We start from the raw sequence: 27,450 nt of genomic DNA, 5'->3' as shown, positions 1-27,450 counted from the left end.
GCGCTTGTGTGAAGCGACCTTGACTTGAAGCTAGATACAGTGTACAAACTAACGAAGTAAAGAAAGGCACATTCTTCCATTCACAATTGTGTCCTGGCTTCGTTTCAACTGAGCGAAAAAAAATTGCGACGACCCGCCGGCGGACTAAACGCTGGGTCGAACTACTCGGTCGGAAGGTCGGCGAGCCATGCAGTAGCGCATCGAATTGCCAGCTCATCTCCTGCTGACGTCGCACGAAAACGCCACAGAAAATGGGCTAGTGTCAGAAAGGAGGGTAGCATTTTGCGAATGGATTTTTCTACTAAATAAATTCGCGTAAACGCACTCAGAGTAGTCGAAATAGGGCCTAGGAACTCCGGACTACAATTTCCGCTCGTAATCCCGCAATGTTTACAAATTACTTCAGTGTCCCTTTAAGCATTCTTTATTTCAGAAGGATCACCGTTTGGGCGAGTTGGTACTGGTTATGTATCATCTTGACGAAACAGCGTAAAAAACGGGGACACTAGGAGAGAAAGACGACAGGACGACGCTGTACTCACAACGATTTTTCAATAAACTGCCACACGCATATATATACTATGTCTCCAAAACCCACGTGCGCTCACAACATGACGCACATCAAGATTATCACTACAAAGTAACACCAAACTCTAAGTCACGGACTTATCTAGAAATAAGAATTCTTTTTCATGTAATGCTATCGACGGCTCACTTATGCAGACATCGCCTCTTTTTCTAATGTGAAATGCTTCGATAACTTCCCTAGTGATCTGATTAGTGTGAACCGAAAGACACCACCATCCTTTCGGTTCACACTAATCAGATCACTAGGGAAGTTATCGAAGCATTTCACATTAGAAAAAGAGGCGATGTCTGCATAAGTGAGCCGTCGATAGCATTACATGAAAAAGAATAGCGTAACAGAAATCAATGACCACACTTTTAACTTTCAAAGCAGTCGCTTCAGACCCAAACGCAACGCAGTCGCTCGCGGCGAGGAGGGGGCTTGCTCAACAGCTCGCAACCGGCTTGGTTTTCTCAGGTCTGCTCGGTGTTGGGAACTTCACGATTAGCATCGCGGTGGATATTTGACCACCGCTATCTCTACAACTGCGAATTACAATCCGTAACGCAATTTTTTACTGCACTAACGTCCACTTTCTTGCATGTGGAAGTTCTTTTCCGCGATCACATTGATGTCGAAGACTGGCGATAAGGTGTTGCTGCCGTGGTCTGGGCCGGTTCGAGCCACTTGGAGTTCCGTACGGGTAGGCGCGCCGGTGTGTTCGCAGGCAAGCCCGACATGCGCGCCTATCGTTTCTGAGTGCTGAAATCGCTTTGCGATTGCGTGGTTTATCCTTTTTATTTGGGGGGGGGGGGGGGGACGATGCGTGGAATTTACAAATTTAGCACGGCTTTTGTCATAGTTGATCGGGTGGGTCGGGAAACGGGCAGTTGCGCTTCTCGCGAGAGTGACGCAAAGGACGCCAGCACCTCTTGGGGGCAGCTTTTGGGCGCCCGCTATTTGAGGACCTGCGTCTCCTCGAAACGCAAGGTGATTTTTTTTCGCCTCCGCTTATGCGCCGCCACTTGCGTCTGAACTGACTTGCGCGATTTTGAGAACTGCGGCTGCGGGAACTGCGGTTAGTGTGACTGAACTGAGGTGGCCAAGCTTAGTTTGCGTTAACCATGGTTAGCGGGGTAACCGCTGTTTCGTCTGCCGTGTAACGCAGCAAACTGTGGTTTTGTCTAAGCGTGGTTCGCTTAACCGTGGTTAAGTGCGCCCGTGTAACTAGGGTATAAAAGAGCTGATACTAAACTGTTTCACTCAATGTGAAGGCTGTCAGAAGTGCAGAGCAGTGATTTGCAATAATGGGCTGTAGTGCCGTTATCTGCTCACTGCTACCCCCCCCCCCCCCCCTTTATGCTCTTCGCCGCCCTGTCTCACTCCTGTCTTGATGAATTGAATGGTGGTTTGTCAAGTGCAATTTATATTTCCTGCGTTCGCTGTGTTTGCGTGCCCCCTGCCTGAAACTGCGGCAGCGGGAGTTTTGTTCTTTTTGTGATCTTTTCCTCCTCATGGGCCGGCGTTGCACCGCCACTATTTTTCACTTACTATTGTAAAAACCAATCCAACGAGCGTTTCTAACTCAATGAATGCGGGCGCTGCTGGTTAATTACGTATACTTTGCCTTAAATGTACCTGCAGTTTTCTTTGTGCTAAACAATGGGGAGATGTATTTCATGAGTTTTGAACGGTTAGGACTGTATAAACAGCTTGGTTTTCGAAGCCTCTGTGGGACTCCGCGACTATGGTACGCAGTGGGGCTCAACTTAGGTCCACCGAGCGAGATACAACGAAAAGGCGAGCCCCTAAAGGGCTCTGCACTTGATAATCTGATGAAGGACAGCTGTGAAATTTATATTTTGACCAGGTGAGATGATGAAAAGGAATGTGCTAACAAGGACGGGATGGAAGACACTCCGCACGGCCAGCGGCAGATTGCACACAATTGATGGGAACCATCTCCCTGCTTGAGGCAATGCTTAACTTTTTCATCTAACGGAAGGTGAATGTTGCATGCGAGGGAATTATATATGCCACACTCACTGAACCCGAGTTTTTTATTACATAAAGAAAACTGGCGAAGGCAGAGTCGACTTCCTGGTGTGCCACTTAGTGTATTTGAAGGCCTTGTGTTTTAATGCCACCCGGGTGACATTTTTCATGTGTCCTTCATCTTGAAGGTCGAGTGGAGCGTCTGCTTGGACAGGCCCATACTTCTGGTCACGCTGGACTGTTTTTCGCTGTTTGACAGCAAAAATACGCTTTGTTTATTCGACGCTGCAATCAGCTACTCGGCCACAGGTCGCAAAAAAAGAAAGGGCCCCTGGCGCTGGCTTGGCTTAGCTGCGCCAACGACCTAGTGCCAGACATAGCAGTTTCCCCGAAAAAAAAAGCATATTGGATGCTTGCACTGCAGAAGTCTGCGATTAACATTCAGTCAAAGCAATTTCCATCCGGAATTTAGTCTGTTGTCGCTGATAGTCTGCTATAGCAAGGTCCGGTGCGAGCGGAGTGGATTCCACTTTAAATGCTTGGGTGTTTTGACAACAACCATTATTTGTGTTTGAAAATCGCTAAAAATTTCAGTTTTCACAAAAGGTGGCCCTTCAGTTTAATTTTTCTTTTTTTTCTTCAATGCAGCTGGGGAAGACTGCAAATGAACTTGTGATGATGATGATGATGATGGTTGGATGTTTATGGCGCAAGGCCAACTGGGGCAAAGAGCGCCAAACAAATGAACTTGTACCCCTGTCACATGGCAAATCAATTTCATTCAGAGCAAATTACATTAGCTGTTAATAACATTGCATTTGGCTGTGCAGGTCTACATGGCAAGACGAATGTCATTTGATAATGACAACAGTGATGGCTAACGAAGTTGCGGAATTGCAAGATCGAAATTTTAGTGTATATATAGCCTTTTTATACGCTTAAAGGGCTGGTGAGAGCTTTTCAAAAAAAATTTTGTTGGGGTTATTACATTATGGTTTTCGTGACGCTGAATATGAAAAAGATGTTTATTTTATGTGTAAATACACCCAAACAATATTTTGTCATCAAAACAAACGACCCCTGCCCGCGGGCGCGGTGAGAGCCCTGGCTGCCTTTGGCGATTGGCTGGCGGCAGATGGTGTCATATCCGGAAGTGCAGGCGCGGCGGTGACCGCTCGGCCTGAAGATCTCATTCTGTTCCCATTCAGATACGGGCCAGAAGGTCGTCTGGTGAATGGAGGGCTCACACAATCTTTCATTAGAATAGGAAAGCCTGAGGGAAGTATAAACGCAACATGTTCGCTCGCGGTGAACCCTAGAAAGGGGTTCACCCCCAGGGCTCATGGCCGATTTGTTTCTCGGGTGCAGGGAAGTTGTGCAGATATTGGTTCGCCGCTTTCACATCGCTAGTCACGATTCCTAGCACAATTTTTCTACCCACCATCATCCGCATCCTCGGATGTGGAACTTTATTTTTACATTTGGACCGGCGGCAACAAGCTCTGTGCAGCAGCCTGCGATGCGCACAGGCAGCGCGGCCGTCGCGTCGCGCAGTGGTGCCAGTGCCGGGTCGCTGCTCGGCCGGTCAGCGGAACGTAGCATTGCTGCACATACGCAGGTTTTAGAATAGGGGAGCCGAACGTTGGTCGGCCCTAAAAGGTAGAGGAACCCAAGTGCAGCACGCTGGCCCCCGACGAGCTTTAGAACGCCTTCCCCAAGAGCTCCAGCCGGCTATGGTGCACGGATCGCCGCTGATGTTGATAACTTTATGCTTAGCACCAATGGAGGTAGTTGGTCACCGCTCAATAAGTGGCTGGGGTGTAATTTAACATTAGGCACATGTCTCTTTATTGAACAAAGTGAAGCATGTTGAACATGCATACGTCTCCATGCTTAAATGTCTTTTAAGACGAATTACCAGTTACTCTGAATTATGATTCGCCTTTGATGCAGTTAGACTGAGTGTTGCATTTGGAAAGCTTATGTCTGTTGCTATTTCATTGAGCTCACTCTTGGGTCTTCCCTGAAATGTATTTCGAGCATATTTAAACAGTGTTACTGAAATGAATGCTAACCGCTATTTTTTGGGGCAGGTGGACAGTGGCAACAATGTCCTTGTCGACACCCAGCTTCTGGCCCCTCTGAAGCTGAGCGCAGGAAAGCAGCCAACCAAGTTTGCCCGCAATTTACTGCAGGCTGTCTTCACACCAGAAGAACTGGCCGTGAGTTCCTTGTATGGGAAACCGTGCAACGTGAAGAAAGACGTGCCAGCGAAGAAGGCGCTGGACAGCGCAAGGCTGGATGATGTGGTTTGTAAGTATATAATGCCACTTTCTTGGAAGGGTAGGGTGCAAAACAGGGACAGCGATGGAGAAAGACAGTAAAGTGTCGATTAAAAACAAAACGTATACAGTTGCACTGCATTAGTACATGTCTGTTTACGACATGAAGCACCCAAGCTGGCATTTGGCAGTAACTAATTACAGTAGTACCATATTAGGTGCAGAATTTTTTTTTGTGCTAGGTTGTGCTTACTCCTGAACTTTTGCCTCCAAATGCTTTTCGGCTCCTTAACGTGTTTTAAAAACCAAACTTGTGCCAAAAAGACACCTTTTTGCAAATTTATCGGCCCAAAAACTAAGCACTACGTAATGTAGCTACCGAACTACCTTAAGTGTGCCTTTTCCTCATGAACATTGCAGACAACGATGGTAGTTTCGCTGAGGATGCAAATTTCGCATGCTGTTCGCAAAAAATTACTAATCAATGGCTATGAAGATTGAACGGCTTTCTGCACTCAAAAACGAATTGCACACACGCTGGCCATCCTGACAGCTGTGTACACATGTACACACATACACAACACAATACACATGCCACCCCAGCCAGCGCTGAATGTGACCAGCACTGACACCATGGCGCTGCCTGCGCTCATGGAACGATGCAGGCAAGGGCGGATACAGTTTGTCACTGCTTATTAGGATGGAGCCAATCACGGAGAACAAGTTACACATGTGAGAAAGGGGATGATAGTGTGGTAAAAATATACTCCAGGGGTAGCCATGCCCACTTTTAGTGTGAACTGGGGTATTAAGCCTAACCTTCTCAATGGGGGACTTACTATCAACGGAGCTGGCTGATCCAAGTGCATTGAAGCTGGCGCCATGGGTGCGCCCCTCTATATTGGTGGCAGAGTGAAGTCCCGCCCAATGTGTTAGTCTCATTTGCGGGAGCCTAACTTTAACTTGCTCCGAAAAAGGGCGTTCTCATTCTGGTTCTTTTCGGACACTTATAAAAGGCTTCCTGGTAGCATGAGGTGATTTTGCTTTGTGAATAGGGGGCTTTATTGTTAAGTAGCTCATTGTATTTTGGACAGCGTGAAACGAACAACAGATAGATAAAGCGGCTAATGTTTACCATTAAAGTTAGAAACGCACATGGTTCTCTTTATCAGTCATGCAGGGCTGTTTATTTCTAATTAACATTTAAAAAAAGAGATTAAAAAAAATTGCGTTGTTTGGCCACTTATAACCGTGGAACCTTGATAAAGAAACAATGCGTACCCATTTTGTTGCCCGATATTGGCAGAAAAGAAAAAAATGCAATTATGGTTTTACTGTGGCTTTCCTGAACTCGTGAATGATGTCTTGGTAAAGACCGAATCACAATTCCCCCTCATCTGCACAAAATGTTCGCATAGAGCGGGCTTGCAAAGGGTCAGATAAAGCTACAACATTGGCGCCATGAGGAAACTGTCCCTGCAACTGAACGGGAGATGTCTGATCTCTGATACGACTGATCAACATGGTCAGTCTACAACAAGGGCGAGTGGCGGTGGCAGATGTAACCAAGTTTACAGTAAACTGGGTATTTGTGTACTGTTTACACTGTTTCGTGCGTGTCTGAACTACTGTTTTGCTACCAAGTATTCTTGCACAAGCTTGCCGACATCTGTCTCACATTGTCTGTAATGTGAGTTGCGTTACACGGTGAAACTTGTGACCTGACGAGATAATGGCCGATTTCTTAAAATGAGAATTTACTACGTTTATCGAAGGAACTTCGAGTATTGAGAACTTATAACCAACCCGTTATTTACTCATCAAGTGAAAAATTTCTAGCGAGAAGCAGTGATACTGCGCCGAGTCCCACCATCACGCTGTTCGATTGCTTTCCTATTTCCTCCAATAAACAATGCTGTTGGCATTGTTTGGCTCATTGGTTATGCTGCGCTTTGGCTTAATTCAGAAGCATTTAACATTAAGTTACCGGTTAAAGCTCTGGTTTGACTAGAATTCATGAAAGCAGACCAGAGCGCTGGGTTCCAAATGCAAAGCGGCTTTTATGCCTCAGTTTTCTGCCACGCATGCTTCTCTCGTTTATAGTGTAGTGGGTAAAGTGTTATACTTCAGTGCAGGCTGGCCATAAAATTGGGCGGGCTTGGTGGCCGCAACTTTGAATCGCATATGGGGCACTTTTTTCCCGCTTGAAAGTTTGGTGCTATTTGATACAAAAAATGATAAGAAACAGTCGACTTGATAAACGGACCTTAAGGAACCGAAAAAATTAGTTCTGCTTAACAGGAGTTCTGTTTACCGAGATAGATGTGCGAAAGTGCAAATTTGTGTGTGTACGCACTCTTCATACCATTTCATGGAACTCTAAGCACTAAAAGGTGAATGTAGCTGATTGTTTGTCAGAAAGCAAGACAACTTAAAAAGTTTTAGGCACAGCATTCACAAAGTTTATTTGGCAACAATGGGTCAGTGTGCACTACAAAATTCAGTTATTCTTGTTTGAGTCCTTGCAACTGTGTCTTCACGGAGGTAGAGGCCTCAACTTTGTGAGTGTTACGATCCACTGAATGTGGAATACAGCAACGCAGTAATGAAGCACGAATAGCACCACGGTGGTACGAACAAGGCAGAAGGAGCTGAGCCCTGTAACCTCAGCGTCTTGAATCGAGACCTAAGGACTGGAAAAAGAGCTGTGATGTTGCATTCATTGCGCTAACACAGCTGACCACTAACGAGACGAGGCTTACGACGTCAAAAAAAGAACATAGAGGAAGAAAAAAAAACTAAACAGCCGGAACCGTAAAAAGCTGATTCTCATGCGAGTGGGTTTCACAAGAAGTTCCATTTCTAGTTCCGTTTACACGGTGACGTAGAAATTTTAGTTCTGATTACCGAGTTTTTTTACTTTAGCTGAATACAAAGCCACCCAACTTACAGGCTACTGTTCTGTTTAAGCGATTTCCGTTTATCGAGATTCTACTGTACACAAAAAGTGTTTAGCTCTCGGATGTTCTCATTGGGACGTAACTGCAAGTTGCGTGATTGATCGATGATGTGCGCATGGTCGCTTGTGATGCGCCTTAAAACAAGTATTTGAAAGGCATCTCCCAAATTCTAGAAGCAATGAATTGTGAACATAATTGGGATGTACGTTATTAAAAGGTCGTTCAAGCAGATAAAATAAGCAAAGAGAAACGCATTTTCTCTTCACACTGCCTTCAATTCATTCTTGAAGCAGTATAGGGTGCAGCCCATGTCTCCTATGGCCAGAAGTTCAAATATCTGGAAAAAAGAAGTACCCGCACTCCAATGTCAGTTTAGTGCTTCTCTTGGGCAAATATGCACTTTGTCGTGCTGGTTGTGTGGTACTTCTTCTAATGTTAAATAAGTGGAAAAGGGCGAAACACTCTTGCAAGAGCTTTGACATTGATGTGTTCCTGACCAGTTTTATGAAAAACTCTTTTAATGTGTTCTGAATTTTGTGTTCCTCCCATTTTGTTATTTTTGCAGCATACACGTGTGCTACTTTTGGCTGGCCCCCAGGGAGATAAGTGGCAGCCTGTCTACGATGTTGGCAAGAGGCCAATTCACAAAATAAAAGAGAAGTTCTGCTGAAGACACAGACTCTTTTTTGCTGAAGCATGTGTCCCTGCATTTTCTGTAGTCTAGTGTTAAGGATAGTACATTCAGGGTAAATTCAAAGGCAGTACATTCCGAGGCAATTCAAAGGTAGTAAATTCAGAGTAAATTCAAAGGCAGTACATTCGGAGACAATTCAAAGGAAGAACATTCGGGGGCAATTCAAAGGAAGTACATTCGGAGGCAATTCAAAGGAAGGATATTCAAAGTCTAATAAATAGCAGTGGCCAATTCTCAATTCAGAGGCAACTCAAAGGAAACTTCCCTTGTACTGCCTCTGGGATATTGATGGGCAAATAAATGTGAGCTCAAAGGAAATAATAATTTTCATAAGGGCAGTGTACTTGTTATAGCATCCGAAAGAAGGATAATAGGAACGAGCACAGACGATGGGCAGTGCATGAAATATTCGAGCGAGGAAGTTTACGAACTTCATAAATGATGTCCTTTTGCTGTTTAAAACATAAGTGTCAAACGTGGGAGCGATAGCCTCGGTCGATGCACATTTATGAGAGAAAGAGAGAGAGAAACTTTATTCTACAAGGCAGTTAAGAGGGCGGTGTGGCCGGTGGCATGAGCCTGACGGCGACAGCGGTGGCTCGGTTCACCAGGGAGATTGGGAAATAGATATCTGCGCTTCATCGAGTCGCTGTAATGCAAAGGTACATAAAAAAATAATGAATGTTAAACTTAACACAGGACACCATTACACGACTGAAAGCATAAGTCTATGTGGAGGCAAAAATTTCCCGAGAATTTGACAATTTTTCCTTCTTCCCTAAAGACAACCCAAATCCCCTAGATATAGAGAAATTTCTTTATAGTTGGCAACACTGTGGGTAACACCAATGCGGGGTGGCTGTGTGCTCTTGGAACAGCCTAGCAGACGACGGCACCAGCGGCTTGCGCTTACAGCGCATGCGTGTACTCTCGGCGAGTTTGTCGTATTGCCCAATCATACGGCTCTGATCGACGGAACGGTCGACGCTCCCGTGATATTGGTGAAAAAATTGGGCGGCTATACATTTTATCATGACTAACGTTGTGCAGTCCTACCTGAATGGCTATACTGAAGACTTGGTTATTTGTCGCTATATAAAAAATGTTTTTATGCCTGCCATCTCGAGAGCGACCTAAAAGGTATGATTTCCCTTCAGCCTTTCAAAAATACTGTACGAGTGTAACAAATCGAAGGGGGATGCTATTGTACTGGCACATAACATTTTGACGTCAATCAGTATTTTACTGTCTTCCGCGCTGCTGTATTGCTTTCCGCAGAAGCTAGGGTGTTTGGCTTAAAGTACCCAAAGCATCTTTACACAAGTCTGATGCATTATCTTGACACCCTGAAGGCAAGCAGACACTTTGGCTTTAAAACCAATGCAGCAAAGAACGTGCTGCGTAGAAAAAAACGTAGTAGTTGGAAACAGACTGCACACTTTTGTTATATATTAGTCTTTTACCAGAAAGTGTCAATACTCTGCACGTATATTTCGTGAATTGGAGAAATTACCGAAATAAAGGAGTTACCGTGAATCACTGTTATTTGCCAATTTTTGTCTCAGGTACTAGGCAGCTTCTGCTACAACATGGACAGGTGTCAAACTTTGAAACTGATGAATACCGGTTTTGAATTAAGCTCGACTTGCCAGCATCAATTGAGCTCTGGCATTACTTCTAATCCCCACCTGCTACCTGCCTTTCTCAGCGCAATTTTGAAAAGGCTGGGCTCAATGTGATGTGAGTAAGAGAAAAATCACTGAAAACATGTTGGCGGAACTGGAATCAGACGTGCCACTGACGGATGCTAGACCGTCATTGAGCGAATGCTTAGTCGATCTGTTGTGACAGATGTTCTGCCCTAAGAATTACCCAAACAATTGGTCGGCGCGGTATCACTATTCTGTTTTAGTGCTGCTACTGTACACAGAATGTCGCCAAGCTAAAGAAAAAAAAAGCTTTCAAGTTATTACTATTTTACAGCAACTCTGCTGTTTTTCCCCTCACCAGACAAGACTGTCTCGTTTTCTCCTTGTGTGTAAACTGGCATCAAATGACATTTTTATACAGGGAGCGTCCTCTAATATTTTTATGATTAAGGCATCTTTGCCTTAATCGTACATTATCAGGGGAGTATAATCCCTTCAAGCTGCTGCTTAGTGCTACTTGCTTGGTAAACGTACTGCAAGGCGCACACCATTCAGCGTTTCAAGAGTGTGAAAAACTGCGAAATTGAAGTTACAACATATTTCTTTTCTGTCACGTTTTTTCTGGGGCGTTTTTTTCTGTTACATTCATGTATTTTTTCCACTAGTTAGTAAGCACAAAGCATTATGCGCTCGCCCATTCATAAAGCCATTTGCAGTGATTGCCTTTAGTGCACAGTACTATGTGACACTACTTTTTTTAACCAAAGCTACAGTTTCATAAACCAGTTCATGCAAGTTGGCAGTTTTATAATTTTGTTTTATGAAATTGCAAACAATAAAATTTCAAAAAAACAAAATTCAATGGCTGTGAGATATGCTTTGCGACAGATTTGGGGTTTCTCCTGTTCGGTAGTGGCTCAACCAGTATTGATAAGCCTATGTGGATTTCGTTTTGGCCTGAAAGTTGTGGAAGACACGATAACGGACCTATGCGGATCATGTTGTGGCTCCCTGCCGGCCTTAAAACATAGTAGTTCTTCTGGATTTCTGGCGCTTTATTGCGGAAGGCGTTGAAGTAAAGGCAATCCACTCCCTACCCATTGTAGAAATATTGTGAATTATGGAACACAATAAAACCCGAAGAAACCTTATACATTTGTTGAAATGCTCGCTCCTTGCCTTGCTTTCCAAAAATACAAACCATATAACTTATAAAATTGCAACCTACTTAGACCAACATGCCTAATGAAGAAGGGATGCAATCATTATTTTGTACTGTACTGGTGCAAACAAACAAGTCTGTATCTTTTTGATTTTGCAGCAAAACAGTGAAGCCCTGCGAGGCTCCATACCTCCCGTGAAGCTTTCGTGAGCAATAAAGCAAGCTTGTCCCTAAAACACGTCACTATTTCACTTGCTCAATGCACACCTTGATGACAGTTTTTGGAATATTTTTTTTTATTATGGAAGCAGACTCAGTATATATTTAGTAAAGTCAACTGAACTTTAATAGGATATTGTTGAAGTAACTTGATAAAATAATTGTCAAACGAAACACGGCGGCAAATTTTCAACGGGAACTCAATATAAAATTTCTATTCAAAATCAACACACTGTCAACACAATGTACTGAGTAAAGTCAATTGACTTTTAATTCAATCTCATTGACCATTTTTGTAAGGGTGAGAATCGAGCGGGCTATAGTTGTTCGGTAGTCACCATTGCATAATGTCACTCAAGAGGCTGAAAAAGGAAATTTTTTGAACCCTTTCACGTATAAACTGTGAATCATCAGTGCTGCAAGATGGCAGCTGCTCTTGTTTCTGATTATTAGGTTGTGGTTATTAAAATTACACTTCAGAAAGCATTGTTTTCCATCTCTTTTTCCATTCGACGAATACAAAAGAAAAAAGTCTATAGACTATGATAAACTGTTGGACAGGCCTGAAGTCAAGACCTGCCTGTTTTTTCTTCAGTTTATGGAAAGGTAAATTATGATAATTTTGTAACAAGCAACATCTTACACATTGTTCATTGTGACATTGCAGCTATGGAGCAAAACACCTTATTTGAGGGTTTGTGAGGCAATAGACTCTGTCGGTGTGCTATGCTGGTACGTCGTTTCCTGCCATATCTAACGATTATGCACAAGAAAATATGTTAACTTTATGATCCCCTAATTGTGCAGTTGCCTCACAGTCACTTCATACATTATGTTCCCGATTATGTAAACTCTATATTTAGTTCCTTGTTTCATGCTTTCAAACTAACTTTCAACTTTCATGCTTTCGAACTAAAGCATGCTTCCTTACATTATTTTGCAGGTGTGCTCGTCTGAACTGCTGCTTGGCGGTTAGGAAAACGTCTACTTATGGGGCCCAATCCTGGAAGAAAAGTGGCCTCATAACGAATGGATGTACTAGTGCAAGAAATGTGAGATGTATAAGGCGGGAAATGCCGTCAGTCACAATCATGCCTGGGTCCCTATGAGTAATGATGCAGGCAACATGGACCGAGGCATTTTCTGTGCAGTGTTTCGCCCTTCAAATGTTAAGGTTAGTACATTCAGAGTAAATTCAATGCTACAATCGGAGGCAATTTAAAGGTAGTACATTCTGAGGCATTTCAAAGGAAGTACTTTCAGAGGTAATTCAAAAGCTGGACATTCAGCGGCAGATCAAAGGAAGGACATCCAGGTGCATTTCAAAGGAAAGACATTCAAAGTCTATTAAATAGCATTGACCAATTCTCAATTCAAAGGCAAGTCAAAAGAAACTTCCCTTGTACTGCCTCTTCGATATTGATGGGCGATTGACTGTGAGTTCAAAGGAAATAGAAAATTGACAAATATCTTTTCGGTTGGACTGGCAAGGGCAGTGTCTACTGTGCCCCTCTTGAATCCTATAGCACGCGTGCCTATTATAGCACAAGTGTCGCGCAATAACACACCAGTGTTGCTGCTCATCAGCGTCGTAGCTCGCTTCATGCCACATAGCTGGTGCGGTCTCTCTCTCTCTCTCTCTCTGTTGGCCACTTAAACTTGAAGTAGGGTATGAGCAGGCCTCGCGTACATCGCTCCGTGGAAAAGTGGGCAACCATTGAAGAACGTAAACGTGCCCGATAATCCCACAATTATCTACAATACCGGATACCAAACATTTGAGTTCGTGTGAACGCTGACTGAAATGAAAGGATTTTGTTCTGGTTGATCTAAGAATTTGCGTTTTAATATTAGACAATACCTTTTGACTTCGGTAGAAGCGTTTTATTTCATTTTGCGGTCATTGCGTTTCGATTTTCGTCGTTTTCATTTTCCACAGAGTCCAGTTTCTCGTGCACTCCTTTTCCCGAAGGGAAAGGCTCGTTGATTTCTATCTAGACTTCTGGGTACCCCATAGCAATTTTTTGCCCCTCACACGATTCGTGAAGCGTAGAGATCTTTAAATGAGTAGTGACACGAAACGTGAAAGCTTAGAAAACTATCTAAAATGCTTCCTTTCTATCAGCAGATATCTCCCAGCAAGTTTCAACTATATCTGTTCAGTGTAACATATTTTAAATCCATTTCAATCTCTTCCCGCACGAGAAAGCCCGAAGTGGGCCAGCGTGACATCATCTGATACTTGCCCCGAACTGTCGACTTCGGGTATCCGGTGACGTAGCCGACACGCTGGCTGCGGTTGGCGTACGATGCTGCACCGTCTGTACAAGTCATGGTTCTTGCGACTGGCGTCAAGCTACCCGGGTGCGAGGGGATTTCTCAGACCTCGGCCGGTCAGGGCGAGCGCGTGCTGTCGCTCGCGAGCGCGTCCACACCGCCCGCGGTGCTACAAGAATGGTTACATCAGGTGCTACCTCCTGTCATGGCCGCCGCACGGGATTTGTTTTGTCAAAACCGAAACTGACATGAATAAACGACGCCGTTAATTGTTGTTTACGCTGCGATCGACCTTGTTAAGTACAATATGTGATTAGTAGGTTAATAGGCACCCATGGCAGCGAAAAAAAGTAACATGAATGTTTCGTGTTAGTACTCTTTAAAAGTTCTGAAAATGTGATGGCGAATACCAAGTTGAGCTTTCTGCTGACCGGCTGTTGAAGATTCTGCTGACCGTTTCTGCCGCGCCCATCATCACTTGACCAGTCCCGTGAACAGCACCATACGGGGCCTCTTCCGCTCTCTCGTCATCGCAAGGCACGACCTCTTCTCCCCAGTGGGTACGCTGACGTCTCAAGGGGTTAACCGTGCGCGTGCGGACGTGCCATATTGGCTGTGCGGCTAGTGCGGTTTAAAGTTACGGTTTTCGTTTTTTGGCACGCGCCGCATCGGCATTTCTCAGAGGCCTACTCTGACCCTCATCACTAACTGCTGTTTGCATTTTCTACCACGCCATCCTTGACTCGACATTCCCAGCTCAGGATCGCTCCTACCCTAAACAAGTTAGCTTTGTGCCACCAATTTCACTGAAAATAAAGCGTGCTACAAACGCGACAGACCCAAGGCTTTCGCTTTACTACATACAAATTTCGCGCTATATACGTAACTGAACATAGGCATGCCTGACGCAATACAGGCGAGCACAAGAAACGTAGTGACCAGTGTGTTTGCTGAAGGTAAGGTGTTAAGTGATACCAGGAAAAGGAACAAGGGCCCCACAACAATCGTGCAGTCATATTTCCTGCTTTTGGTTTTAGTTGCAGCCGCCAATCGCGAAATTGTATTCTGCCAAATGTTACATGCTTCGCTGCAAGTGGACCGGGACCTTCCACTGCTTTACTTTGCTTAAAATCTAGAGTAAATTTTGTAATTTGTGATAACATTTATATCAATGTTGTCTGGGCACAGTAGCATGTTTAATGAACACAGCTTCTACTTTATTTGCACGGCGATTTCGAATAGTCAAAAAAGTACTTCACGCGTAATTTAGAGGAAGAAAGCAGCTACGTTGACGAGGTGAAACGGGGAATACCATCTCTGTGTGCAATAACTTGGGGGACGTTCAGGTTTCGCACGAAGAAGGCCGTGTTCGGCGCATACTGGTTTGTCTTCGAGCCAGTGTCGCTTATATAGGGGTTGGCCAGCGAGCTCACTTTTTCTATGCCCGTTTTGCTCCCAGCACATACGAGCTCATAAAATTGTGTTTTGCTGCAACTTTAGATAGCTTTTATTATGGCATCAATGGTTTGCATTTGAGAGCATTCTTTTTAAACTCCATCTTAAGAAGCGCAGCGTGCGCAGATACAAAAGTGACTGACAGAAATCAAATAGGGTTTTTATTATTAATACGTTTGCACTCTTGTGAATTTTTTTTGGACTATCCTGATCGGTGCCGTTTACAGATGGAGCAACCCGGGGACGGCTACGCCTCTATGTGTTCTTTTAAATATAGTTTTAACCTGTTACCACTAGGGATCGTTTGATAAGATCATCTATTCCGCAAGATGTGGCTACTATACCAACACTTTCAAAAATAAAGCCCTTGGACCGGGCAGAGAGTTCAAGAAGCCAAAAGGTTAGTATATTCGGATATACGTTATTAGAGCGGGATTACCAGCCTCATTTTTAAAGACGACTATAACTACACAGTACGTAAATCTGCCGAAGTTTGCGCTGACACCGAACGCTGAATTGGAAGCAGGTAGGCAGGCGAAAAATGCTTTTCGATTCAAGAAGAATTATAACCCGTTTCATTTGGAACCAGATAGATTATCGAAGCTGGATTTAAATAAAAGGAAACAACCAAAATTGAAATGTAATGGTCCTAAACGAAAACAAAAATAACATGTGCCAAAATAAAAGGCAATGACTCGAAAGGAAAATGCAAAAACCTTGAAGGACCAAAGCAAAATCCTTTCATTTTGCTGAGCTGTACTCCAACTCAAACGTTGAGCATACGTTATTATAGATCATTTTTCTGCGACTATCGGGAGTGTTTACGTTATTCCCCTGAACGAACTACGCGCAGCCTACCAATGTCGCATTAGAGGGGGAACTGCCCGACTAGAGTGAATGACCGCACCTGCGATGGCGCCTAAAGCGATCCACGATGCCCATTCACGGCCGTTGTGGTGTGATATACCGCGAAACTTGATACATGAGGCATACGCGCTTTCACCTCCAACAGAGACATAGACAACACTTTATCCCTGGTCAATCCCCCCGAGTGGGAGCGTGCTATCCAATTCAAGGACGTCATCATCCTAATAGTCATTAGAGCACGTGGCTGATGTTGGGTATGATGCAATGTGTTTCAGCGTACACCACTCCCGAAGCCCAAGCGAGTGAATACAAGGAGCCTTTGAAACCTTCATGGTAGTCGGTCGAGTTGACCGCTTAATATTTGCAAATCTCCCCTTCGAAAACTCTTCAATACTGTACGGCGGAAACACTTTCGGCACAAAAATAGAAAACAGTGAAGAAATAAAGAAGTCATTCCTCTCTCGCAGTCTGAGGAGAATGAATGGGGAAGCAGTGCCCCGTCCAACGAGTGCATGTACAAAACAAGTTTCTTTGTTTGCGATTGAGCACACTTGCTATATAATTGAGCACACTTGCTATACACTTGAGCACAATTGCTATACAGTCCGTTTTACAGATAATACATTATCTGTAAAAATAGGCATCTACGCTTCTGTAGGTATTCGCAGAGTTAGGTACAACAGTGGTGCTGTCACAGAATAATTTGGGCAGTTACCGCTTTCCGCAACTACACGGAAACGGTTAAGCTTACCTGTCTTGAGAAAACTACTATTGCGGGAGCAACGAATGGGGCATGCCGGCAGAATGTTTTGTCTATAGGTGGGTACAGAAGCGATAAACAACCTATCCATCCAGCGCGCGCGTAGAGGGAAACTACTAGCCGCGCCTTCACCTTGCAGTAGTATTGACTGAAGAGGCAATGAATTCGCACCGCCATTGGAGAAGAGTTGAAGAATACTCCAAATTATGTGTGGGTAAACGGGATGGGTGCGCATAGGGAGGCGTTCTTTAGGAATGTCGTACCTGTGGACAAGTAAGTAGAGTAAAGGAGAAAATGATAACCAGTGGCATGTTTTATAATGACATCGAGGATGCAAAACAATGCGGGAGGTACTATTCACACTAAACTTTTTTACACCCTTTTTGGCCAAAAAGGGTGTAAAAACCTTGTCCCATGGCAAACACCTTTAAAAGGTGTTTTCGCAAAAAAAAAGTGTAGGGACGAAAAAAGGGTGTAAGAACAAAAAAGGGTGTTGAGCTCAAAAAAGGGTGTTGAGGATGCTCAACACCATAAATAAGGGGTGTTGAGCATCCTCACACAGTTTTTTAAAGGTGATGGCATGCGCAGTACCATGGTGTTGCGCATGTCATCACCATAGCCTTGGAGGCTTGCGACCTATCACCATGGTGTCCTAATGCAATTCATGGCGACAGGTGTATGTCTGGAGGCTCTGTAAGTAAATGAAATGCAACAATTTATGACTAATGGCACAATTTTAAGTTATATATACAGTGATCCCTCGTGGCATCAAACTCGGATATCTTGAAATATCGGTTAACTTGACATGTAACACAAAAGAAAACGTAGTAGTCTGAACCAAAAAAGAAGAAATAATAGAACTTCACAATTTCATGCACGTGACGATCACAACATTGGTGCACTAGAGGGACCACTGAAAACCGTTATCAGTGTGCTCACTACACATTAGCATTCAAGTGATACAACTAGACAGAACTGGACCCCCACTACAATTGCAATCATGTTTTCTGGTGGTAGCTTCCAAAAACTATCCCATGTGATGTGCACCCGTAGAGAACTTGTATTGGTATTGGTCGTCACAACTTTTTTAAAAGGCAGACAACCACATTTATAGGTTCTATTGACCATAAATTGCACAATTTCTTTTCTGTCAAAAATCTTGAGACTCAAGCCGAATGAAACCACGTTTTCCGAACAAATTTTTACAATCGACAGTAAATGTTGCAACACAAAAAAAGAAACAAGAATGTTTGCAAAATTCTGTGCATGAATCCTGAGACTAAAACTAATTCACAACCATAAACTATGATTGAGGTGTCTATTAATAAACATTTTGGCAACTTCCCTTAAAACTTTACAGCCAAGCACATACCAAATATCAAGATACAAGCAATTATGAACTTCCTTCCCTCCGAATGCAATGAGGTGGACACAGCAGTCTGAACTATAAAGAACATTTATCTTTGACCCATTCTATAGCCGGTATTCATTGAAAAGTTTAGCTGTCAATTTCTTCGTTTGGCAACACTGAAATAGCCACGAACATGGCTGATCGCGCGGCTCGTGCCACTGCGGCCGCACACCGAAGAAAAATATAACACCAACGTGCGTCGCCTGCTCCGTTTCAACCGATTCTCAACAGCGGTGTCATCAAAGTTGTTATTAAAAGCACTCGCGTTGGAGTCAAGGCATTACTTTGCGTTTGGCGGGCTAGAGCTTGGAATGTCCAAACCATATCATGCGCTTAGCACGGACAAGTACCGCCAGAATCCAAGCACACCCTTTAGGGTGCTTGGGTTCTTTCGCCGCAGGAGCACCCTTTTCTGCTCAAAATATCATAGGTAGGAGCTTTTCCTGCAAAAGCACCCACCTAAAGGGGTACAAAAAGGGTGCATCATCCTCGGTTCACAAATGGCGCTGCAGGTGTGCAGCCACATATGGCACAGTATGACACACAATTACGGTATGAAACATTCGTGCTTTCCAAGCTCCGTTCTATGAGACATTCCATTAAAGCTCAATGTCAGCTGATAATTTACTTGAACTTTTTGACCCACCGATTTTTGAAACATCCATTCATAAAGTCTAATATTACAGCCAAATCGCAGTACAGAAGTTGTATCATTAGAGGATGTTGATTATTCGAAACGGTGTTAAAAATTCAATTTTATGTTCATTTTGCTAAACTGCAGCGCACATCCTTCGAGATTCACTGCACAGCATAAACGTGTTATGCAGTGAAAGCAAGTAGGCGTGCAACAGATCAACTGCACAAAAGTTCTTCGAACCTTAAAACCCTTGGCTTCTCAACATTGCATCAAACTTCCAATCACGGTAGCTACTCGCAATGTTTAGTGCCTTGTCCTTGAGCTGAGCAGAAAAGCTCAACATTAAGGCAGACCAAATACAATATGTATACTTCCCTGCGTACTGTGGCTTTATTCTACCCATAAAAGTGGGGTCCCCACTGCCACTTATTTTATTTTACATTATTCTTTTTGCTTCATAAAAAATGACCCCACATAGCAATACCAAGAACTGTAAACATCACAGAACAATGCATATAAGTTCCCTGGTAGAAATGTGATGACATTGTTGTTCTAGCAGTATTTTATCATGAGTCTAGCTTGTGCATGGTGCCTTGCATTATGTCCCTGCTGGTGGATGTGGGGTCATTTTTCGACGTTGCAAATGAAAAGCCAACAGCCAGTGCCCATTAGTTTCGTCTAGTATTACGAGGTGCGTCATGGGAACCATCAAACCCATCTATAGCCCTTTTTAGACTTGACTAGAAGTAAAATCAGCAATGTCATTGATAAAACATTTAGCATCTTTTTTATTAGCAGCTTTAGTGTTGCTACTTTCCATATTTAGGTTTTTTCTGCTTTTCTTAATGACATTTTTGTTTCGCTGAGAAGGTGCATAACCAATGAAAGCTTTTCTGTAAACCTTTGGTAGCTATGCACTTGTTAGAAAATGTTTTACTAAATAAGGCAGCTTAAACTTAGAATACTTGCATTTAGAAACATTACAATCAATTTAAATTGATCATACATTTCTGGCTGTTTTTACACAAAGCTGCACATGGGATATTAAGTGCACCGCGAGGAGGGCTCTGGATTAGCTTTGGCAACTTTGGGATATTTATTGTGGACTTAAATCTCCACACATGAGCATTTTCACTTTCTGCCTCCACCAGGAAAATGGCCACCAATTTAGAGAGCTATTCTTACTAGTATTTGATGTACATTTTAAAATAATCTCAAGTATTACAGCCACAAAATTATTCTCTACAACAGCACCCAGCGGGTGCTGTTATAGAGAGATGGTGCACTACACCAGACAATGTACTACACTGTCGAGAGCTTTGACATCTACAAAGCAAGCTAATACTGGTAAAATGTTTCATACCATAATTACTGCGTGTTCAAAGCTCAGGTGTGAAGTACAGATACTGGTGCTTCAGCAAGAACCGAGGATGGGCACCCTTCCTGCTTCTGAAAAAAAAATAAACATGGAAAAATGCTTTAAGCAGGATTAAGAAACAGGGTTGAAAGAAAGTGAGCAAGCAATTCTTTCAAAATATGCAAAGCAATGCCAACAAATATTTATTTCAACTTCATGTCTACGAAAGACAATCTCATTAAGGCTGGTAATGGGGTCTTGAGTAAAAAAAGAGCAGCGAGCACTTATTTAAATGCTACAGGGAACCTTCAAGCCAAAAATTGCTCGAGCACTTAAACTAATCACTGTTTAACAAATTCATGAAAATTGAATGGATGAAAAACCAGCGGTAAACACAGGACACAGTCAAAAGAGAACAACGGGACAAGCTTATCCCGTCGTTCTCTTCCGTACCCTGCGTTTTCCGCTGGTTTTTCATCCATTCAAACATGTACCAACCAGCACAGTCCGACGCCTTGGTATCATAAAAAGACGAATTGTCACTCCTTACAGACAGTTGAAAAAAAAAGAAAGTATAAAGCAGGTGAAAAAATTAAAATGACAGCAGATTGGTTAGCTTTTAATTTTAAGTGATAATATAAAAATAATGGCATGAATGAAAGTGAGCAGCAACCAAAGGACCATGATGCTAGGCCGACATTCCACTTTGAAGCAAAATATCCGCTTTCAACGCTACATAGGCCAAACATGCAATGAGGCAACCCGTTAGGCCCACAAAAACATACCATAATCTTTAAAAAAGCTACAATTTAGTTGAGAAAAACTGACCACAACAAATTGGAATTGACACCTAGATACAGTTGTCACACCCAAGCAAGCCGGCGAAAGATGAACAGATATCTAGCTGTCCTACCCCCTATTTGTGCCCTAGCCTCTGATCCGCTGCAGCAAACAAAAAAATTGTTTATATGTAGAACTACAGTCTACGCTCGTTACAGCGGATCCGGCAACCAACAACGGACTTTCGGTTACAACAGACCATTTCTGTTGGTTTGTCTGGTACCCATGCATTTTAAATGGAGTCCACTCCGCTCACAACGGACCCGGCTAGAGCAGACTATCGGCTACAACAGACTAAATTTTAGGCGAAAATTGTTTCGACTGAACGTTTATAGCGGACTTCCGCGGGGCCGGCGCCCGGTGTGCTTTTTGGTTTCTTTTGGCAAGAAAACTATTATGTCTGGCAACATTGCTGGCAGCCGGGTCATTGGCGCAGCCAAGCCAAGCCAGTGGCTTTTTTTTTTGTGCGACCAGCGGCATGAGCGGCAGGGTAGCTGATTTCACTGTCGGATAAATTAGCGTAATTAACGCTGTTGAACACGAGGAAAAACAGGCTGACATCGCCAGAAGTACAGGCCTTTGTAAGCACAGTGTCCGCTGTACCATCAAGAACAAGGCCGCTGCCGATAAACGCGACTCCGGTGAGATTGAAAACAGGGCAATCGAATACTCGAAGTGGTGCACTCGGAGGCGAGTCTGCCCTCGTCAGTTTTTTTATGTAATAAAAAACTCGGGTTCAGTGAAGTTCGGCTATTATTATTCCCACGCATGCATCGTTCCCGTTCCGTTCGGTGAAAAAGGTAAGAAATGCCTCAAGTAGGGGTTGTTCCCCATCCCTTGTGTGCAATCTGCCGGTAACCGTGCGCAGTCCAACTGGTCTAACTTTCGATTTTACAGCTGACCGTCATCAGATTATTTCATTACATCTGTTTCAATGACCAGAATAAAATCGCTAAAAATGTGGAATCTGCCTTGAGGGAACGTAAGGCAGCGATCCGATTTGTTTGACGAACGGTTTCGGGAAAACCTGCCTCGTCGTGAGGGGATTTAAAAGAGCCTAGCTAATGCTGATGGGCACGACTGATGTTTTATAGCTGGTTTATAATTGCGCCTAGTTATATTCTTGCGTTTTTGCTCAGCTCATCTTGCGTCTTTACACGCTTGACCACATGCGCTAGGCCTTTTCGAAGTGCCGGTGCTAAGTTTTGGAAACGGGTGTTTACGCGATTTTTTGCCCTCGCGCGAACACTGTGCAGAGGTGCTGCAGGCGTGTAGAAAGAACAAAGTGTATATACTATGCATGCAATATCGGTCAAAGTACTCACTGTAGAGCTCATAGCCCGCCCCCCCCCCCCCCCCCCCGTCGGATACTGCATACTTCGGCTACAGCGGACGTTTTTTCCGGATTCAGAGGGTTCGTTGTAACGGGCGTAGACTCTATTACTCTTGGTCAAACATAGACAGTTCTAATGACGAAGCCAAGTAGGTTCCGAAACGGGGAACGCTTCGGATAAAGTCCTTCGTTAGAGTATTATATTTGTTTCCATCAAACACAAAAAAAAATGCATGGTAAAGTGCTGACATTAACTTTGTCTACTGCGGTTCCTTCATGGTGACATCACTACAGCAACCAAAAATACAATACAGTGCCTTAAAGGGGCCATTGGGACAACATAGAATTTCGTTTCGTTCGACATATTTCCTGTATTATAAGTGCCCCCACCACTTGACCAGCAGCACATGATGCTGCATTCACTGAGAAATTAATTTAGGTTAAAAGTCTGATTCTCCCACTATATCGTGTGTTTTTGGGATGTCAGCAATGAAGCCATAAGTGCGTGTAATCAAACAAACTACTGCATCCCTCGGGTCTGCAGCCTTGCTAGCCATCAGTCCTCCCAGGTGGAGCTACCATACTCATCCACGAACCGTTGTTTGCCATTGCTTTGTTTTTGACCGCGTCTGCACCTGGCTTGTTTTCGTTACTGTAGAAAATAATGGTTTTGTGAAACATGGGGTATCCTCGACAAACAGGGTCACGTAAGACAACATCGCCTATGCCAATCGGCCAGTGCCGTGCAGGCCAACTCCAAAGCGGCGGAGTTCTGTCCAGCTAAAGCAAGCATAGTGCACGCCGTACCAACAGCAGTGCGCATCGATACTTGTATGTGTACGCGTATTTTCGTAACTTTCATTGTTGACTGGACCATTTTTACTGCTGTAAAATGAATATGCATTACATTTAGGCGCAAATAGCTTGTTCGGCATGTTTTTAAGGCCTGCCCCATTTGCGTTTGCTTTTGCCGGCCTCAGCCAATCGCACAGCTGGGGACACATGACACCATAGGTACTGCTGTGGGAAATGAGCTAGTGGGTCGCATGGCCATTCCCTTTTGCCTAATTATATAGCTTATTCGAGTGAAGTGCGCGTTAAAAATGGTGTCAGTATGATTCTAACGAGGCAATCTGTCGAATGAACGAAACTTGTGTGTTGTCTGCATGGCCCCTCTAAGCAAAGGCAAGGCAGCCAATTTTTTTATTTAGGCTGCCTTCATGCACACATTAGTGCTCTATTTCTGCCAGAAACTCATTACGGGACTCCTGACATATTTACAGTTGCAATAAAAATCAGAAATAGAACGAAAAATCATTGGTTACTCCACCATGTCCTAAAAACAAAGGAATAATGTGCGAGTGAGCTACCTAAAACACTGCGACAGAAGATCATATTCATCAAGGCAACTAATAAAAACCATGGCTAGTGCATAGCCACCACGCAGCTCATTTGTTAAGAGCTTATGTGCGTCCCCACAAGTTGGCTGTGTAAACCCACTGACACCTAACAGAGTCCAAGGTTCGACGAAACTCGTCAGGGGAGGGTGATTTATTGATGAAATACAAGCAGGCATTCGCCTGGTCAAAATCAAATAAACAAATAAAGACGTTTTGGGGCCCCTACTGGTCCCTTCATCACAATGAAACGGGGTGAAAGGTCACGATTATTTATAGGTTCGGTGGCGCAGAGTGTGCATGTATATCTCGGGGAGATTACCCCGCGACCGGTTAATCATGCTTTAGTTGGTTGAATATGCACTGATTCTAAAAGTAGTCGTGTCGACAGGAGCTTCTCTGATGCGATTATGTTGCGGAATCTCAATCGACGTGGTCAGTAGCCAGGTGATGATCTGCCAAGGCATTTCAGCTTGCATTGCCTTTTTTTGACATCGTTATGGTGCTATTGAATTCTTTTAAAAATTTCCAGTTTCACCTATGTAGGATTAGGAACAAAAAAGAGACGCCGACCAGTCCAAACAAAACGTACTGACGTTTCGGCTTCCAGAACGGAAGCCTTGTTCACAATGAATGCATCACCAGAAGTGGGTCGTTTAAGTGGGCTTGAATAATGGCTGCAAAGAGCGTGCGTAGATCGGGTTTAGATTTCAGTCGTTACGATTGACTGTGTTAGATGTGGTCTGAATGATTAGTGATTCCAGATGTAGCCGTCATGCGGTCACTTTTTCTGTAGCGACGATTCTTGCATTGTCCCAATCAATCTTGTGGTCACTCACGATGGCGTGTTCGGCTAAAGCATTGTTGCGGATGCTTTTATTCTTTACGCGACGTGCATGCTGCTGCAGACGATTCTTATAATTTCCTGATTCCCCGATATACACGCCGCTGCAGTCTGCACAAGGTATCTCGTATACCACACCGGGGAAGCGCTCCTTGGGAAAGCGGTCCTTGACTCTCACGAGCTCATGGCGCATCTTTTTGGCTGGAACGTGGGCCACCTGCAGGTCATATTCCCGTAGGACACGTGCCAAACATTCACTTGTTCCTGGAAGGTAGGGCACAGGAGCTCGCTTCATAGGGGCAGGAGGCACGTCCAGTTGTCCCCGTCGGGTCAGTTGGCTTTCGGTTGCATTTATAAAGTGACTCGGGTAACAGCAGCTAGCCAGGTCGTCTCACCCCTTTGCCGTGTCCATCGCCGCATCCTCGGGCTTCGAGCACAATCTTTTCGCACGCTGCAGTAGCGTGCTAACAACAGCCCTCTTGTGGGAAGCGGGGTGCACGGAATTGAAGTTCAGGTAGCGGCCTGTGTGCGTTTCCTTGCGGTATACGCTGAAACGTAGCCTCTACCTAGAGCACTGGGAAACCCTGCTGCGCAGCTCTGATCCTCTAACGCAGCTACGCCTTGTCCAGATGGCCGAAGAAGCCGCCAGGGACCAAGATCTTCTGGCTGACTAACGCGGCAAAGAGAGTCCAAGCTCTCTACTTCTGGGCGAATAAAGTTCTTTCTCTATCTCTCTCTCTCTCTGGCCCTGCCGAGACACGAGGACATCCAGGAAGGGAAGTTTGCCATCGGCCTCCTCTTCTGACGTGAACTGATTGATTGATTGTGGGGTTTAACACGCCGTCGCAACGCAGGCGATGAGGCGCGCCGTAGTGGAGGGCTCCGGATTAATTTTGACCGCCTGGGGATCTTTATCGTGCGCCGAAATCTCGTACACACGGGCGTTCTTGCTTTTCGCCTCCATCAGAAAAGCGGCCGCCTCGGCCGGGAATCGAACCCGCGACCTCGTGCTCAGCAGCGCAACGCCTTAGCCACTGAGCCACTGCGGCGGGTCTGACGTGAACTGAATGGCACGTTCCATACTGTTGAGGTGGGCCACCAAGCTGTTCGCCGCGTCTTTCTGAACGACGCAGAAACAATCGTCGACATAATGCAAGAACACTTTTGGTTGAGGGGCAAAGGAGGCTAGCGCGCGTGCTTCCAGCGCTGCCATTGTCAGGTTCGCCGCCGTGACCGAAATAGCGGCACCCATTGGAGTCCCCTGCCTTTGCTTGTAAAAATGGCCCATAAAGACGAAGTACGTATTGTTCAGGCAAAAATATAGAACCCTGCGTAGTTCTGGAACATCCATCGGTGATCTCCCGGCAACGTCTCATCAGCCTCGAGAGCAGTGGTGCATACGTTGACAGCCAGGTCAATCGGAACGCTCGTGAAAAGGGACTTCACATCGAAGGACACCATCAAGTCGTCTTTCTCGATCACGGTGTTGCGAGTCTTCTCGACAAAATCGAAAGAATTACGAACGTGAGTGGTCCCTTTACCGACGAGCGGAGCCATAACTTGGTGCAGGAACTTCGACAGGTGCCCACGTTCCAGCCAAAAAGATGCGCCATGAGCTCGTGAGAGTCAAGGAGCGCTTCCCCGGTGTGGTATACGAGATACCTTGTGCAGACTGCAGCGGCGTGTATATCGGGGAATAAGGAAATTATAAGAATCGTGTGCAGCAGCACGCACGTAACGTAAAGAATAGAAGCGTCCGCAACAATGCTTTAGCTGAACACGCCGTCGTGAATGACCACAAGATTGATTGGGACAATGCAAGAATCGTCGCTACAGAAAAAGTGACCGCATCACGGCTACATCTGGAAGCACTAATCATTCAGACCACATCTAACACGGTCAATCGTAACGAGTGAAATCTAAACCCGATCTACGCACGCTCTTTGCAGCCATTATTCAAGCCCACTTAAACGACCCACTTCTGGTGATGCATTTATTGTGAACAAGGCTTCCGTGCTGGAAGCCGAAACGTCAGTACGTTTTGTTTGGACTGGTCGGCGTCTCTTTTTCGTTCCTAATGTACTCTGCCGGTAAGACGGGTTTCCGTCATGCTCTCAATTTCACCTATGTAGGATGCGTCGCAATCCTTGCATGGAATTTTGTAGGCAACTCCGGGAATCTTGATTTTGCTAAAGGGTCCTTCATGCGTACCAGCTTCTGATTAAGCCTGTTCGTTGGCACGTGTGCAATTTTAACGCCATATGTGCCAAACACCCTTGCAAGAGCTTCACTGATGCCTTGCGTGTAGGGGACGGCAGCGCGGTTTTGCCTGTATTCTTCAGGAACCCTTTCGTGGGAGGCAACTAAAGCCCGCAATTGTTGCGTCCTCACAAGCTTTGAACGGTAGCCGTTGCTACGAAGGTCCTTCCTTACCACGGCTAGCTCTTGCTTGCGCAGACCAGGCTCAGAGCAGATTCGTGATGCGCGTGAGAAGAGTGCAGCGGCGACAGAGCGTTTTTGGCCTATAGGATGCGCAGAGTCGAACCACAGGTATCTACCCGTGGGGGCCGGCTTTCGATACACACTGGTTGTAAATCCTTTGGCCGACCATCTCACAAGTATGTCGACGAAGGCGATCTGTCCATTATTTTCTTGTTCTGTGGTGAACTGGATGCTTGGAACACAAGAGTTTAGATGCTCAAATAAAAGCATTAGGTCTCGGCGGTGGATCACACAAAAACAG

General features: G+C 44.6%; 1 long non-coding RNA gene across 1 annotated transcript; it reads left to right on the top strand.

Moving 5' to 3' along the window:
- The first annotated feature begins 1,442 nt into the window (after positions 1-1,442).
- LOC144180590 (uncharacterized) lies at positions 1,443-8,485 on the top strand. Its single transcript, XR_013324462.1, has 3 exons — positions 1,443-1,558; positions 4,657-4,876; positions 8,371-8,485. It is a non-coding gene; the product is annotated as an uncharacterized LOC144180590 (long non-coding RNA).
- Positions 8,486-27,450: the final 18,965 nt, after the last annotated feature.

The sequence above is a fragment of the Haemaphysalis longicornis genome, unplaced genomic scaffold, assembly GCF_048455015.1.
Source record: "Haemaphysalis longicornis isolate Haplotype H1 unplaced genomic scaffold, Haemaphysalis longicornis Haplotype H1 scaffold_4, whole genome shotgun sequence".
NCBI lineage: Eukaryota > Metazoa > Arthropoda > Arachnida > Ixodida > Ixodidae > Haemaphysalis > Haemaphysalis longicornis.
This window is presented reverse-complemented; position numbering and strand designations above follow the sequence as displayed.